This window comes from Herpailurus yagouaroundi, unplaced genomic scaffold, assembly GCF_014898765.1.
Source record: "Herpailurus yagouaroundi ecotype Mexico unplaced genomic scaffold, PumYag 28, whole genome shotgun sequence".
Classification (NCBI taxonomy): domain Eukaryota; kingdom Metazoa; phylum Chordata; class Mammalia; order Carnivora; family Felidae; genus Herpailurus; species Herpailurus yagouaroundi.
In genome coordinates this window covers 30294479-30312433 of record NW_024412376.1, presented here as the reverse complement: position 1 = coordinate 30312433, position 17955 = coordinate 30294479, and positions in this window count along the sequence as shown.

The window sequence follows — 17955 nt, the reverse complement described above, 5'->3', positions numbered from 1 at the left end:
ATTTCTTCACCAGATTATTTGTATTTGGGGTGTGAAGTTTGGTGAGTTCTTTATAGATTTTTGATACTAGCCCTTTATCCGATATGTCATTTGCAAATACCTTTTTTTCATTCTGTCAGTTGCCTTTTAGTTTTGTTGATTGTTTTCTTTGCAGTGCAGAAGCTTTTTATCTTGAGGAAGTCCATCCAGTTCATTTTTGCTTTCAATTCCCTTGCCTTTGGAGATGTGACAAGTAAGAAATTACTGCTACTGAGGTCAAAGATGTTTTTGCCTGCATTCTCCTCTAGGGTTTTGATGGGTTTCCTGTCTCACATTTAGGTCTTTCATCCATTTTGAGTTTATTTTTGTATATGGTGTAAGAAAGTAGTCTAGTTTCATTCTTCTTCATGTTGTTGTCCAGTTTCCCAGCACCATTTGCTAAAGAGACTGCCTTTTTTCCATTGGATACTCTTTCCTACTTTTTCAAAGATTAGTTGGTCATACATTTGTGGGTCCAGTTCTGGGTTTTCTATTCTATTCCATTGGTCTATGTGTCTGTTTTTGTGTCAATACCATACTGTCTTGATTACAGCTTTGTAGTAGAGGCTAAAGTATGGGATCGTGATACCTCCTGCTGTGGTTTTCTTCTTCAAAATTACTTTGGCTATTCAAGGTCTTTTGTGGTTCCATACAAATTTTAGGATTGTTTGCTCTAGCTTTGAGATGAATGCTGGTGCAATTTTGATAGGGATTGCATTGAATATGTAGATTGCTTTGGGTAGTATTGACATTTTAACAATATTTATTTTTCCAATCCATGAACATAGAATATTTTTCCATTTCTTTGTGTCTTTTTCAATTTCCTTCATAAGATTTCTATAGTTTTGAGCATATGGATATTTTACATCTTTGGTTAGATTTATTCCTATGTATTTTACGGTTCTTGGTGCAATTATAAATGGGATCTGTTTCTTTATTTCTCTTTCTGTTGCTTCATTATTGGTGTATAAAAATGCAACCAATTTCTGTACATTGATTTTGTACCCTGTGACTGTGCTGAATTCATGTATCGGTTCTAGCAGACTTTTGGGAGTCTATCGGGTTTTCCGTGTAGAATATCATGTCATCTGTGAAAAGTGAAAGTTTGACTTCTTCTTTGCCAATATTGATGCCTTTAATTTCATTGTGTTGTCTGATTGCTGATGCTAGGACTTCCAACGTATGTTCAACAATAGTGGAGAAAGTGGACATCCCTGTCGTGTTCCTGATCTCAGGGGGACGGTTCTCAGCCCATATATGTGGGCTTCTCATATATGGCTTTTATGATGTTTAACTATGTATCTTTTATCCCAATATTCTTGAGGGTTGTTATTAAGAAAGGATGCTGTATTTTGTCAAATGCTTTCTCTGAATCTATTGACAGATTCATATGGTTCTTATCCTTTCTTTTATTAATGTGATGCATCACATTGATTGATTTGTGAATATCGAACTAGCCCTGCATCCCAGGAATGAATCCTACTTGATTATGGTGAATAATTCTTTTTATATGCTGTTGAATTCTATTTGCTAGTATCTTGTTGAGAATTTTTGCATCTGTGGTCATCAGGGATATTGGCCTGTGCTTCTCATTTTTTGTGGGGGTCTCTGTCTGGCTTGGGAATCAAGGTAATGCTGGCTTCATAGAATGAGTCCAAAAGTTTTCCTTCCCTTTCTATTTTTTGGAACAGTTTGAGAAGGATAGGTATTAACCCTGCTTTAAATATCTGGAAGAATTCCCCAAGGAAGCCATCTGGTCCAAGACTCTTATTTGTTGGGGGATTTTTGATGACTAATGCCATTTGTTCACTAGTTATGGGTCTCTTCAAATTTTCTATTTCTTCCCATTTGAGTTTTCGTAGTGTGTGGGTGTTTAGCAATTTGTCAATTTCTTTCAAGTTGTCCAGTTTGTTGGCATATAATTTTTCATAGTATTCTCTGATAATTGCTTGTATTTCTGTGGGATTGGTTGTGATAAATCCATTTTCATTCATGATTTTATCTACTTGAGTCCTCTTTATTTTGTTTTTGAGAAGCCTGGCTAGAGGTTTATCAATTTTGGTTATCTTTTAAAGAAACTAACGCTTAGTTTCATTGATCTGTTCCACTGTTTTTTTTTGTTTTTGTTATTTTGTTTTTTTGTGTTTTTTTGGGGGGGGATTCTATATTGTTTATTTCTGCTCTGATCTTTATTATTTCTCTTCTTCTGATGGGTTTGGGGTTTCTTTGTTGTTCAGCTTCTAGTTCCTTCAGGTATGCTGTTAGATTTCATATTTAGGATTTTTCTTGTTTCTTGAGATAGGCCTGGATTGCAATGCATTTTCCTCTTAGGACTGCCTTTGCTGCATCCCAAAGGGTTTGGATTGTTGTGTTTTCATTTTTATTTGTTTCCATATAATTTTTAAATTTCTTCTTTAATTGCCTCGTTGACCCATCCATTCTTTAGTAGGATGTTCTTTAACCTCCATGCATTTGGAGGTTTTTCAAACTTTTTACTGTGGTTGATTTCAGGTTTTATAGCATTGCGATCTGAAAGTGTACATGATATGATTTTAATTCTTTTATATTTTTTGAGGGCTGTTTGTGACCCAGTATGTGATCAATCTTGGAGGATGTTCCATGTGCACTTGAGAAGAATGTGTATTCTGCTGCTTTAGGATGAAAAGTTCTGATTGTATCTGTCAAGTCTATCTGGTCCAGTGTATCATTAAGGGCCATTGTTTCCTTATTGATTTTCTATCTAGATTATCTATCCATTGTTGTAAGTAGAGTATTAAAGTCCCCTGCAATTATCACAATCTTACCATTAAGATTACTTATGTTTGTGATTAATATATTTATATATTTGGGGATTACCAAGTTGGGGGCATAAACATTTATAATTGTTAGCTCTTCTTGATGGATAGACCCTATAATTATTATATAATGCCCTTCTTCATCTCTTGTTACAACTTTTAGTTTAAAATCTAGTTTGTCTGATATAAGTATGGCTACTCCAGCTTTCTTTTGACTTCCATTAGCATGGTTCTCTGTCCCCTCACTTTCAATCTGAAGGTGTCCTCAGGTCTAAAATGGGTCTCTTGTAGACAGAAAATAGATGGGTCTTGTTTTTTGTCCATTCTGATACCCTCTGTGTTTTGATTAGAGCATATAGTCCATTTACATTCAGTGTTATTGAAAGATATGGGTTTAGAGTCATTGTGTTATCTGTAGGTTTCATGGTTGTAGTGATGTCTCTGGTCCTTTGTGGTCCTTGCAACATTTCACTCACGGAGTCCCCCTTAGGATCTCTTGCAGGGCTGGTTTAGTGGTGAATTCTTTCAGTTTTTGTTTGTTTGGGAAAACCTTTATCTCTCCTTCTATTCTGAATGACAGGCTTCCTGGATAAAGGATTCTTGGCTACATATTTTTCCTGTTCATCACATTGAAAATTTCCTGCCATTCCTTTCTGGCCTGCCAATTTCAGTAGATAGGTCTGCTACTACCCTTATGTGTTGACCCTTGTATTTTAAGGCCCTTTTATCCCTAGCTGGTTTCAGAATTCTCTATATTTGTATTGTGCCAGTTTCACTATGATATAGTGTGCAGAAAATTGATTTAAGTTACATCTGAAAGGAGTTCTCTGTGCCTCCTGGATTTCAATGTCTGTTTCCTTCCCCAGACTGGGGAAGTTCTCAGCTGATTTGTTCAAGTACATCTTCAGCCCCTTTCTCTCTCTTCTTCTTCTTCTGGAATTCCTATGATACAGATATTGTTTTGTTTGATTGCATCACTTAGTTCTCTAATTTTCCCCTCATGATCCAGAATTTTTTTTATCTCTCTTTTTCTCAGCTTCCTCTTTTTCCATGATTTTATCTTCTATGTCACCTGTTCTCCCCTCTGCCTCTTCAGTTCTCACTGTCACCGCCTCTAAGTTATTTTGCATCTCATTTACAGCATTTTGTAAATTCATCATGGCTATTTTTTAGTTCCTTGATCTCTGCAGCAATAGATTCTCTGCTGTCTCCTATGCTTTTTTCAAGTCCAGCGATTAATCTGTGAGTATTATTCTAAATTCTTGCTCAGTATATTGTTTATATCTGTGGTGAGCAATTCGTTAGCTGTCATTTCTTCCCGGAATTTCTTTTGAGGACAATTCTTCTGTTTCATCATTTTGGCTAGTTTTCTGTCCCTTGTGTGTTTTAAAAGCTTGTTATGTGCCCTGCACCTGTGAGCACTCCTATATTAAAAAGGGGTCATACACTGTCAGGGCCTGGCCCTTCAGGAGGTGTTTTTTGGAAAGTGTTACTTGCTCTCTGTTGTTGTGACTTTGGTTACTTCATCTCCCTTCTGGTAGTCATGTTTTGGACCCTCCACCAGGTGTGCTTTGATTTGTTCCATGAAGTAGCCCTGGAAAGGAAAAGAAACAAACAAAAAACAAATAGAAAGCAAAAACAGGCAAACACGCTAATTAAAAAACAAAAGCAAAATATCAGAAACACCCACTACAAGTAAACAACAGGGTGGAGGTGATGCTGATGGAAGAAGCCTTATCCCATACAAAGAGGGAAATGACAGGGGAGGGGAAAAAGAAAAAATAAACACTGACCAGGCAGAGAAACTATATAGCTTAATCCAAAGAGACAGAAAGAAATATAAAGGAGGCAGGGAAAAAGAAGATAAAGTCCAGACAGAGAAACTATACAGTTTAATTATTACAGAGAGAGAAAAAGGAAAATAAAGGAGGTGTAGAAAATGTATCAAGGGAATGGATTAAATCTGTCTGCTTAAACAAACCAACAACCAGAGTAACCAGACTAGAGGCGGGAAGAGATAAGAAGGAGAAAAGGAATGAAGACTATTTGTATGTAATAAGAATTGTCCCAGAATTAAACCAGGCAATGCAACAGAGCTGGTCTGGAGGAGGGGTCATCGGGTAGGTCAGCGTCAATCCCATTCCTGCAAATATGCAGTTACCAGGTGCTGAGGGGTGTGTTTTGGTGTGGGTGGTTCCCGCCTTGGCTGTGGGCCTGCTGTCGTTACCTGAGGTCCCACCTTGGTGGTGGTGGGGAGAAAAATGGCAACACCCAGACTCTCCTCCACGGACCCAGTGTCGCAAACCACTCTGAGCTGTCTTCACTGTGACGTGGGCACAAACGGGGTGGTTTGTCTTGCATAGCTGACTCCTGTGCCCCTGCACTTGGCTGGGATTCAAATTCTTGCTCCGCGCACCCTGGTACTGGGGAAGCGCCACTCCACGCCACCCAATATGTGGTCTCTGACTGGCAGATGCAGGTAGGCTTTGTCCTGTACCACATCACTCCAGGGAGGAGATCGCTTTTTCCTCCTACAGACTGCACCCCTGACTTAGTCACCAAGCTCGGGGCTGGCTCCCCTCTTCCCCAGGTGTGTAATCCAGGCAGCCGACCTCAGTCTGGAGAAAGTCCCTCAGTTAGAGATTGGCTCTTTCTCCGTCCAGTCTGAGGTTTTTCTGTTGTCCAGATACAGTCCTATGCTTCCCAGCCTCTCTTTCTCTTCCCTTTGTCTCTCTGTAGAAGGAGATCCCTCCCCTCCTCAGAAGGGGATCCCTACCCACCATTTATTTTATCTCTCCTATTCACAGTCATGTACCTATGGTCCATCAGGTTGTCCTTGTGGGTCCATGGAAGTGATTTTGTCTCTTTTTCTTCCAAACTCTTGGGGTTCAAAGTACCTTTGGCTTTAACACTTCTTTGAGAGACGAGGCAACTTCAGATCCCCCTACTTCTTTGCCATGTGGGCCCCTCCCTCTAAGCACCGGCATAGTCAGTAATTATTTAGACTTGTATAGGCAGTAAGTCATCAGGACTAAAACTTATAACAGGGTGAGAAGATTTAGAAGAGGACCGTTGAATGGGCTATGGTAATGACATAAGTAAACCTAGAGAAACACACAAGCTGGGAGCAAAAGGGAAGCTATGCCAGATGCAGAAGTGCTCTGCCCAGTCCCCTCTTCAGGGCTGTTGACCCTCATCCCTAGCAGCTTGGAGTGTTGTTGGCTGATAGTCCACAGCTGAGTCCTTTCTGGAAATTGCCTCTGAAAGGGAGCTCTCTTGCCTAGTGTTCAGCCATGTACTCAGGAGCAGCCTACTTCCAAGGAATTGTCAATACAGGAATATGAAGGCCCTGACCTCTTACTTCATTTTGGGGGACCTCTGAAGGGCCAGACCTATTTTTGAGCTCCCTGTGAGATTGTCTGAGGCCACTGTGGAGACCGCATCACAGCTCAATGTCTCTCTCTACCCAGTCCTGCTTACCTCACTTCCTTAAGGCGTGATTTAATTCTTCCTCTAGAGCATGCCTGGTAAACCTCTTGTAAACAAATTTCCTTCTAAAAATCTTTTTTTTTTTTTTTTTAATCCCAGTTAAAACAGAAACAACTGTGGAGTGGACTATTGACAAAGGACGAAATAATGACTCATCTGATTCTTCAAAAGTGTAGCAAAAGGTAATTGCTATTCTTTATTCCAAGCATACACAGAAATAAGCCCTGATACTTAGTTTGAGCCCATGTATAATTGTTAGTGTTTATTGATGCATATTCTACTTGTATTCTAATATTGAGCTCACAGCTCACTTTGAGTTCTATTGTATACAAATACCAAATAAATGTTGCACCATGGAGCAAATAAAAAAGAAATTGTTTTATGGATTGTCATGAATGTAAGCAATTCAGAAAAGATTTAGATAGCAAAAGTAGGGTTGTCATCCAGGGAGTTTGGAGTTGTTGAGAGTGTCATTCATTTGTCAGGTCTTATTTTGTTAGTGCCAATCTAATTTTTTTTTCCTCAACTGTGTTGGAAGAAAAATGCTAAGCAGGTTATTGCAATTAGTTTTCTGTAAAAATAATGACCTGCATTATTGGCAGTCTTAATGTCGCATTGTTATTTACCTTTCATAGTTTCTGGTTCACAGGCAATTAAAGCCTGCTCTGGACTCTGTAGAGGTTTATTTTCATAGGAAGTTTTCTGTCCCCTCTCCATCTTGCATAAAAAGAGGAGTTTTGCTTACCAGTGATTATGCTTCACTAAAGCTGTGAAATCACTTTTCTACTGTATGAACTCAAATAACTTGCTGAAAAGGCTCTCTCTTTTTATCACAGTTAAAACTCATTTCTTTTCTATTTATCTGAATATATCTTATAGTTCCTTAGGCTAGGAAATAGGAATAAGTGTGAGGAAAAGTACTGCTGTTCTCAAGGCCTTCTTTTCTGAGATCTGGAAAATTAGGCTTGACCTTTTTCCAGCAGAGTGTTATGGAACAGCTAGAGCATGTTATGGATCTGAGAAATAAATCAGGAGGAAGACTGGGACCAAAGAAAGACCCTATGTACTCCAGAAAAGTAAAAATCGTCTATTCTCATCCATGTTACCATTAGATAAAAGATTTGATTAGAAGAGAATCTTTAATATGCTCGTCCAGTGTGTATTTTTACTTTTTTGTTGGAAAGTAAATGAGAGAAGCTTTAGAATTTTACCAAAGTGGTCTCATGGACATAATGAGGTTAACAAGCTAAAATTAGGCTCTTGGGCTTAGAAAAGAAAATAACTCACTTATGAAAAGAATTTTTAATTAAATGTAAGTGCCTTCATCCAAATAGTACAATCTGCTAGTCAGAGATAAGAGGTAGAGATAGACCTGAGAAGAGAAGATAATGGTAACGCGAAGTTATATGAGATGAAAATCGAAGTGTTCATTTTAACGCCCCTGCTCTCCTCAGAAGCCTGGCATTGCTAGAAAAAATAAAACACATCACAAAGAATTAGCTTTGAGAAAGACATAAACATTTCTTCCACCCTGGTGTATATCCCACCCTGTAAGTGTGTATGTATTAGTTTCCCTGGGCTGCCATAACTAATGACCAGAAATTAGGTGGCTTACAACAGAAATTTGTTCTCTTAGAGTCCTGGAGGCTAGAAGTCTGAAATCAAGAGATGGTCAAGGCCATGCTAGTCTCTTAAGCCTCTGGGGGAAAATTTTTCCTTCTGGTAGGGGAGGACCTTTCCTTCTGATAGTTGCCAATTGCCTTTTCTTGGTTTGTAGCTCCATCATTGCGATCTCTGCCTCCAATGTCACATGGCATTTTCTCTTCTCTGTCTCTGTCTCTGTCTCTGTCTCTCTCTGTTTCTGTGTGTCTTTTTTCTCTACTTATGAGGAACCAGTCTTTGGATTAGGGCCTACTCTATTCTAGTACGACCTCATTTTATTAATGTTTATTTATTTTTGAGAGAGAGAGAGAGAGAGAGAGAGAGAGAGAGAGAGAGAGAGAGACAGAGCATGAACAGGGGAGGAACTGAGAGAGAGAGGGGGAACACAGACTCTGAAGCAGGCTCCACACTCCGAGTGGTCAGCACAGAGTCCAACATGGGGCTCCAACTCACAAACCATGAGATCATGACCTGAGTTGAAATTGGACACTTAACCGACTGAGCCACCCAGGCTCCCCCAGTACGACCTCATCTTAATTCAGTTAATTACCTTAAAAGCCTCTATTTCCAAATAAATTCATATGCTGATGTTTCCAGTAGCCATGATTTTTTTGGGGGGGGGATATCCAATCCAGTACAGTGTGTAAAAAATATCTCTGAGAAAACTCTTCATATAAGGACATTTCTACATAGTAAATGATAAGATGTTGACTTCCTGCCCTTTCTTCTTGGACATGCCTGTTATAACTTAGAATATACAATCTATAACACTGGATGCATATTTGAGTTTCCTGATGAAAAGTAAAGAGACTTCTAGGATAAAGCTCTTTAAACCTCTGTTCTAAGTTATTGTGTTTAATAATTGACTTGAAAATGAAATGGGAATAATTGGTTCCTAAAAATTGAAGGTATATTCTGTTGAGTTTAAATTTGTGACTTTTAGGAATACCAACTGGGCAATGTATTTTTTAATAGTCTTTTTTTTATTCTAGGTAATTTTTAGATTTATCAAAAAGCTGCAGAGAACATATACAGTTCTCTTATATCCTGCACCCTATTTCCCTTACTGTTAACATCTTACTTTAGTTTGAAATGTTTCTCATAATTAGTGAACCAATACTGATATATTATTATTAATCTAAAAATTTCTGAGTTCTTTACTAAATGCTTTTTAAATCTGTTTATTTTTTTTCTTTTACTGCCCCAGGATCCAATCCAGGATACCACATTAACATTCAGTGGTTATGTTTCCATGGAATGCTTTTGGCTATGATAATTCTTCAGATTTTCCTTTTTCTTAATAGCCTTAATAATTTTGAGGAATACTGGTCAGATAATTTGTAGAATGCCTTTCTGCTGGGCTTATCTTACTTTTCCTTTTTCCACAATTAGACTTGAGATATGTGTTGTGGGAAGAATTTCACAGAGATAAAGTAGCATTTTCATATAATTGTACCAAGTATACATACTCTCAACATGACTTGTCACTGTGGATGTTAACCTTGATCATCTGGCTGAGATAGTGCTTGTCAGGTTTTTCTCCATAGCTACTATTTTTGCCCCATTTCCATACTGTATTCTTCGGAAGGAAATCACTATGTGCAACCCATACTTAAGGATTGGGGGGTTATGCTCCACTACCTTGAGATAGTAAATAATAATAAAAATTAAATTAGTTGGAATTCTTCTAAATTGTACATTTGTCTATTTTCACCCATTTATTTATTCAATCACTTATTTAGATCAGTATGGACTCCTTGTATTTTTTTTTTTTTTGCTTTGAACCATAATCCAATAATATGATATTTATTTTCTGCTAGAATTGTTCTAACATTGACCATTGGAAGCTCTTTTAAGTTGGCTTTTGTTCCCTTTCATTTACCCACGTCATGTGTGTGTGTGTGTGTGTGTGTGTGTGTGTGTGTATAACCCTTGCTTACTTTTTGAGATTAAATAATGCTCCAGGCTCATATTGTATATTTCATTCCCCAGACCTAGAATCAGTGATTACTTCAAGGAATCTGAAGTGCTTTGTATTCAATTACTTCTCCATTGAAGAATGGAGTTAGAAACTAAGAGCTGGATGCTCATTGCTTCTAAACCCTCTCAGTCAACACAGATTGCAAATATATATGTTCCTACTAACTTATGTATGAACACAAACCTGCAAGTGTTTCTGTATATTTCCATCTGTATTTATATTAAGTTAAACGTGAGTTCATATTGATAGCACTAACTCCAATCCATTACCACATGGATCCTTCTAGTCTTCTCTTCTTGCTTATCTGTAAACTCCCACTCCAAAAGTAAGACACCCGGCTCTGCCATCTGCCATCCATTTACTTATTTGTTCAATTCCAGTATATATCTATAGTCATTTTAGGCTTGTTCATCAGTACCCCCACAAGAAGCAGTCTTACCTACTAGAGTACAGTACTTAGATATAGTTTTTTTTTTTACAATCTTATAATTTCCACACATTTCCAAAGCTACTTACATGAGAAGATTTCCCCCCTCCATCCTCTTCAGTAGAGTTTATGTTGCACATGTGTAATGCAGTTAGATTCTTTTATCATAGTTTGTATGTCATCTTGGGACCCCTGACCTCCTTGATTTTTTGTTTGTTTCTTTGTATACATTAAGGTTTACTTCTTGTGGTGAAAAATTCTATGGGTTTCAACCAATGTATAGTATCACGTGTTTACCACTATAGTATCATAAAAATGGTTACAGCACTAAAAATTCCTATGTGCTTCACCTAATTACCTTTTTCCTTACTCCAAATCCCTGGCAACCACTGATCTGTTTTATTTCTCTATAGTTTTGTCTTTTTTAGAATTTTATTAAGGACTTTGTGTCTCTGCTCATGAGAAATATTGGTCCCTTGTAATATCTTTATTTATTTTGGTATTAGGGTAACGTGAGGCTCATAAAATGAATTGGTAAGTTTTCCTGCTTCTATTTTCTCAGAGAGGTTGTGGGTGGAGACTTGGTATTATTCTGGAGAAGATTATGGAGAATTGGTATTATTTCTTCCTAACATATTCGGTAGAGTTAATCAATGATACCATCTGGTCCTGTGATTTCTTTTTGTTAGAATTTAAAATATTAATTCCCTTCATAGATTTATGGATGTTTCTATATTTCTTCTTGAGTATATTTGGGTAGTTTTTATTGTGGGTTCACTTTATCTAAGTTAATCAAACTTGTGGGGATAGAGTTGTTCACAGTATTTCCTTATTAACTCTTTAATGTGCATAGGATCAGTAGTGATAACCCCCCTCTTTAATTGCTGATATTGGTAAAATCTTTCTCTTTTTCTTGTTTAATCAGCATAGAGATATCAATGTTATTGATCTTTTCAAAGAACTGGCTTTTGAATTCATTGACTTTCTCTATTGTTTTGATGTTTTTAATCCCATTGATTCTATTCTAACTTTTCATTATTCCTTTCTTCTTTTTTAAAAACTTTAAAAATGTTTATTTATTTTTGAGAAAGAGAGAGACATCGTGCAAGTGGGGAAGGGGCAGAGCAAGAGGGAGACACAGAATCTGAAGCAGGTTTCCAGGCTCTGAGCTGTCAGCACAGAGCCTGATGGAGGGCTCTAACTCATGAACTATGAGATCATGAACTGAGACAAAGTTGGACGCTTAACTGACTGAGCCACCCAGGTGCCCCTATTCCCTTTCTTCTGATTATCTTAAGTTTGTTTTGCTTTTTGTTTTCTAGTTTCCTAGAGTGGATGCTTAGGTTATTGTGGCCAATGCACTTTGTGAAAAATCAAGTTTTCTAATGAGATATGTGATGGGATTTGAAACACGCCTGAGAATTGACCCTTGTTCTGGTGAGGCTGGAGGGCAGAGAGAATAGCAATCATCAACTGTGTTTGATATTACAGCCTAGGAATAGGCTTCCTACTTGATCATATTGGTGATGAGGGTAGATGAAGAAAATAGTGGACTAAGAACCAATTATAGACCTATATAGTTAGATATGAATTCAATATGTTTTCAAAGCATACTTGTCTTTTTGAAAGAGAATGGATTCTATTTATGATTTTAACACTTTTCTGCAGATTTTATGATTCCAAATGGTATCAGAGTTGAATAGTTTTCCAGGGAATTTAGAATTTCAAACCACCCAGTAGATAATGATCGGAATCTTCAATGTACCATGAACTCCAAACCATTTGAACTGAGCAGAAAAGTACTCTTCAACAGGAACCATGGTGTTCATTGCTGAGTCAGGGTCATGATTTTGCTATCAGACCCTGATTTATAGGACTGTGTGGCAATTTTACACATTTAAATGGATAGCAAATAAAATTCAAAAACTGATTAATACAATAGTTTTGATGTCTCTTGGGGGAACATTTGCCAAAATGTGATTAATATTGGCTTCTTACTCTATGCCTCAACAGAGGGAGCTAACTTGATCCTGTAGCAGTAATGTTCTCTATCTTCTACTTTGGAAAATGTTAAATTTCATAGAACACTGTACATATTCTTGATGTTTATTTTGAAGGAGTATGACCTCTAGGCAATTTGCATGTGTTCTTTGTTTTGAAGCACAAATCATTCTCTTAATAATTCATTATTTATTGAAAAAATATTGAGTGTCTACCATGTAATTAGGCACTATTCTATGCCCTGCTCTCCTAAGATCCCTTTCTAGACTAGGAGACAGATAAAAAACAATTAAATAAATAGGTAATATGATTGTGTTTAGTGATTAGTGCTAAGAAGATAAAAGCAGATTAAGACAACTGGTACTGCCATATTTTTCTTTGTGTGTGTGTGTGTGTGTGTGTGTGTGTGTGTGTGTGTGTGTATTAGGCAAGATGTTTAGAAAGGGTATTTTGGGGAAGTGATGTTTAATCAAAAACTTTGATGAAATGAAGGAATGAACATTGTAAAACTTGAGGGATAAAGTGTTCTAGGCAGTAGTGATAGCAAGTGCAAACCTCTAAATAATAATAAGCATGGTATCTTAGAGGAACCGCTCCAGTGAACCTAGAGCTGAGTAAGGGAGGCAAAAATTGGTTGGGGCAGTAGCTGTAAAGGTAGTCAGGAACAGAATATGTAGTGGTTTCTAGGCCATGTGGAGTTTGGATGCAATAAGGTAAGAGTGTTTTGAACTGGAGAGTGAACGATTACTTTGGCTATTGACAAATTTGCTCAGCTTCAGGAAAAACAAGACACTGATAGGTAGGATTTTACTTGGAGTTCAAAATGACTTGAATAGAAACTTTGTTAAAAATAACAGTAGAGGGGCACCTGAGTGGCTCAGTCGGTTAAGCGTCTGACTTCCCCTCAGGTCACGATCTCACAGTTCCTGAGTTTGAGCACCGCGTCAGGCTCTGTGCTGACAGCTTGGAGCCTGAAGCCTGGTTCAGATTCTGTGTCTCCCTCTCTCTGCCTCTTCCCCGCTCATGCTCTGTCTCTCTCTGTCTCTCAAAAATGAACAAACATTTAAAAATAACAGTAGAAAAAGTCCTGATATGTTTTAGTAGGATTTTTTTCAAGTTTATTTATTTTGAGAGAAAGAGAGAGATGACAGCACAAGTGGTCAGGGGCAGAGAGAAAGGGAGAGAGAGAATCCCACGGAGGCTCCACATGAACTGTGAGATCATGACCTGACTCAAAATCAAGAATCAGATGCTTAACTGACTGAGCCACCCAGATGCCCCTTTAGTGTGATGTTTTTAACAAATTCCATGGGCTGAGCCTCAGTGCTCTGGGATTAAAATAATCGAAGCAGAAGAGAGGATTATTGGAGAAAATGACTAATGATTTTAGTCTTGTCTCTGTAGTTCTGAGACTGCAATATAAGAGCTAATGGACTGGATTGGAAATTGGCTCTTCTTAAAAGTAATTTTGCCCTTGTGCCTAGAGAGTTAATGTATCTCCAAGAACATTTGCTGGTGACTTGGGAACTAGGAAAATGGAGTCCCCCGAGTCCCAACCAGAGATTGAGTGAGACAAGTTTCTTGGACCTCTACCGAGGATATCTCCTTTATTATTACCTTTTTTTAGTTATTGCCTCAGCAATATAGAAACATTAATATTATCCACTCTTGGAAGGATAAATGATTTCATAGCTAATTAAAAGATTATTATATAGATATTTGAAGCTTTATACCTGTTTCAGAGCAGGGAGAAAAGAGTTGGTTCCTGCTAAACGGGGTGATTAGGGACTGCTACCTGACTGCTATATTGAAGAACTGGAAGAGAACTATAATGTCTCATGTACCAAGGCAAATCCTTTGTGTCTAAAATATACCAAATTCAATCCTTACTGTCAGGATAACAGAACAGGAAAAGGTAAACATATAACAAGTAGAGTCTTCAAAGAATGTAGTATGGTCCTCCTTCACCTTTTTCCAGCATGCAATTTAACTTACTTTTCCTTTAATATGTAAATTTGCTAAGTTTCAGATCAGGTTTGTTCTGTTTATAATCTCTGAATTTTTCTACACCCTCTACCATAGTGTTTCCTTTAAATTTTTGTTTTATTTTTGCACTGTGGGTATTTTACAAATTGTGACTATCAAGAAGTTGAACACTAATCTCATATTATATGAAAATTTGGAAAGTATCTTCCTGTTTAATAACATCTATACTAGAGAAATATCTCCTTATGGAAAATATAGCAGCTCATTAATTTCTTCTTTTTTTATTCATTCATGTACTGTCTTATATTTGATAATCATTTGGTATGTATCTGGAAACAGTACTAGAGAACTCATTTATAAAAATGAGTAAAATACAGGTTGTCTTAAATGAGCTCATATTCTAGCAGACATAATTATAATACAATTTAATAAGTGTTTTGTGTCATAGAGACAAAATGTTGAGGTTGCAGAGAGGAGGAAAGCATTACTTGCTAGGAAGGATAAGGGAAGTCTTTTGAAAAGAAACGATATTTGGGGGAGGTTTTCAAAAAGGAGTATGATTTTCTCATGGGGAGAATCAAGGTGACCCTAAGAGGAACATGGGTGTAAAAACAGGGCATGATCAGGCGAAAGCAAATTTGTTCAGTGAAATTAAAGTTTGGGTTATAACATGGGGAAAGTGATGGGAGATGGGACTAGAAATTTGATTGGGGCCATTTCGTAAAGGCTCTTTAGTCATGCAAAGGAATTTGGATTTTATTTTATGAATAGTGAATAGTCAATGTCTTAGCACATTTGGGCTGTTATAACAAAATTCCATAGGCTGAGTGGCTTATAAACAATAGGAATTTATTTCTTACAGTTCTGGAGACTGGGAAGTCCATGATCAAGGTGTTGTCACACTCAATATATAGTGAGAGCCAGTTTCCTGTTCAGTGACAGCTTGTCTTTTCTCTATAACCTTACACGGTGGAGGAGCAAAAGGACTCTTTGGGGCTTCTTTTATAAAGGCACTAATCCCATTCAAAGGGGCTCTGCCTGGTGACATAATCAACTCCCCAAAGCCCCACCCCCTCACCCCCTTTCCAAATACCATCACATTGGGGATTAGATTTCAATGTACAAATTTTAGTGGGACACAATCATTCAGCATAGCATTCAATAAAGGTTTAGCCACTCTTATGGACTGAATTGTGTCTCCTCCCATAAAAAATCAATATGTTGAAGCCCTAACACCCAATATAACTGTATTTGGAGATGAAGCCTTTATAGGTAATTAAGGTTAAATGAGACCATAAGAAATGGGGCCTTAATCTAATGTAAGTAGTGTCCTTTTAAGAAGAGGAAGAGACACCAGGGATGCACATGCACAGGGAAAGGATCATGTGAGCACATAGTGAAAAAGCAGCTGTTGGCAAGCCAGGTAGAGAGACCTCCACAGAAACCAAACCCATCAACACCTTGATCTTCGATATCCAGACTCCTCCAGAACTGTGAAACAAATACATTTCTGTTGTTTAAGCCTCCTGGTCTGTGGTATTGTGTTATAGCAGCCTTGTCAGATTAAGACAATGACTAAATTATTTTGCAGATTTTTCCTCTCTTTGACTTCTGAATTACTGCTCTCTCTGGTTGTTTTCCTGCCCCCACCTTCGTATAACTTTTACGTGTTCTTCATTGGCTCACTTTCTTTTTAGTTTCCTTTAATGCTTTTCTAAAAAATGTTGCCGTTCTTCAGGTTTTTGTTGGTGTTATTTTGACTTAGCCTGTTTTCTTCTAACTCTGTGTATTCTCCATGGTCAAGTTTCTCTACTTCTGTGACGTAGATATTGTTCATAATGCGAATGACTTCAAATGCATGTCTTAAGTTCAGACTTCCCTTCTGAGCTCCTGATGTATTTCTATAGCTGCCCGTTCGGCATCTTCACACTCATTACATAGGTGACTCAAATGCAACATGTTCCAAAATGAATTGTTATGTTGTGTTTGCAGTCTGTTTTTATTTGTGCAACCAAATTCAAAAAATGTTATCACCATCTACTTAGTTATCTAAACTGGAATTATAAGAGTCATTCTACATTCCTCCACAAGTCCACATGTCTGCCCACAAATCCAATTAATTACCAATATCTCAAGATGCTACTTGTATAGAATTTCTATTAGATATTCTTGTCAATTCCTTTGACACTGCTTGAGATCAGGCATGAACTGTTTCTTAGCTATGCTCGCCTTCAGATGGGTGGGTATTTCATTCTATGAAAGCCAGTTATTTCCTAATGTCTTATAATTTTGAGATAATAACTCAGTAGAAAGTTTCTGTGATTGGACAATTAAAATTCTATCCAGTTTTTGATGTCTCATATAATGTAGGTTTTCTTACACAAGATGAATAATAACTACACAATTGACATATATGCCTCCAGGGTGATTTCAACTTAAAATTTTTGACTGCTTAGTGTGATACTTAGTAGTTAGGATTCATTAAGATGGTAAAGCTTCCTAGAATAAGAGACACATTTTTCTCTCATAATGTGATCTTTGTCTTATAATTTACATCTGTGACTTGGACTGAAATTTCTTTAAAGCTTTTGTGAAACTCTTGTTGTACCCCTATTTTCCTTAAACAAAGATATATGTAATAGCTAGTCAGCCAGAAATAAACACATTCATTCACCTAATCCACTTGGTCCATCACCATTGCCTAGGCTAAATATTTAACTTCTAGAATCGTCTAACTTTTTTAGTTCAGTCCTTTTTCCTGCAAGATAGATTCGGATCTGCTTTACAGTTCCATTCATTTCCTTGTCCTGCTCTATTTTTGTTTTTCCAGGTTATAAATCCAGTAAAAGTTCCAAATGTCTTGGCCTTTGCAGCTCACGGCTGGTGGTAGTGCAGATCTTTCAGCTTAGGATATAGTAGTGTGTCAACTGAATGTGAAAAGAAAACCATAAACTTTTGAACTTGAAGCCAAATGTACACAAAATAAAAACTCTCTTATTTATTCTCTTACTAAGGAGTTTCTTATATTCATGGATGTCGTTATGGCTCAACAACATACTATGAAATATTCTGTTGGAAAAATGAGAGAAAAAATAGCCACTGAGAAAATGCAAATATCAGTTAGGTATCATTTTTTACTAATGATTTTTATTCATAGCCCACTTTTAATTTCCCTCATATTTTTCCATTGGATATGCATGTTTTTTTGTTGCTGTTGTTTTTATAGATGGGAAAAAAGATCAATGGATTAATTGGTTGGACAAATCGATAAGAGAGTATAGATTGCTTGTTTCTGACAGAAAAGAAAGCTACCTGATTCTGAAAGCGCAGCATTTCTGTTACCTATAAAGAGGAATTACTGCTATCCAAATGACAAAGAACCTAATTAGAATTGTTTGTTTCATGCTTGATGTTGCAGTGAAAACTGGCAAAAAGGGGAGTGGGCATTTCCCCCCCTGCCACATTACCCTTTCTCAAGTAAATAAAAGTTAGAGCTCAAGAGTAAGCCATGGGCTGTTCAGTCTCATCAGTCTTGACATAATGAAACTGAATAGCTCCTCTGTCTCCCACTGTGACTCAGCCAGATGAGGAGGAAA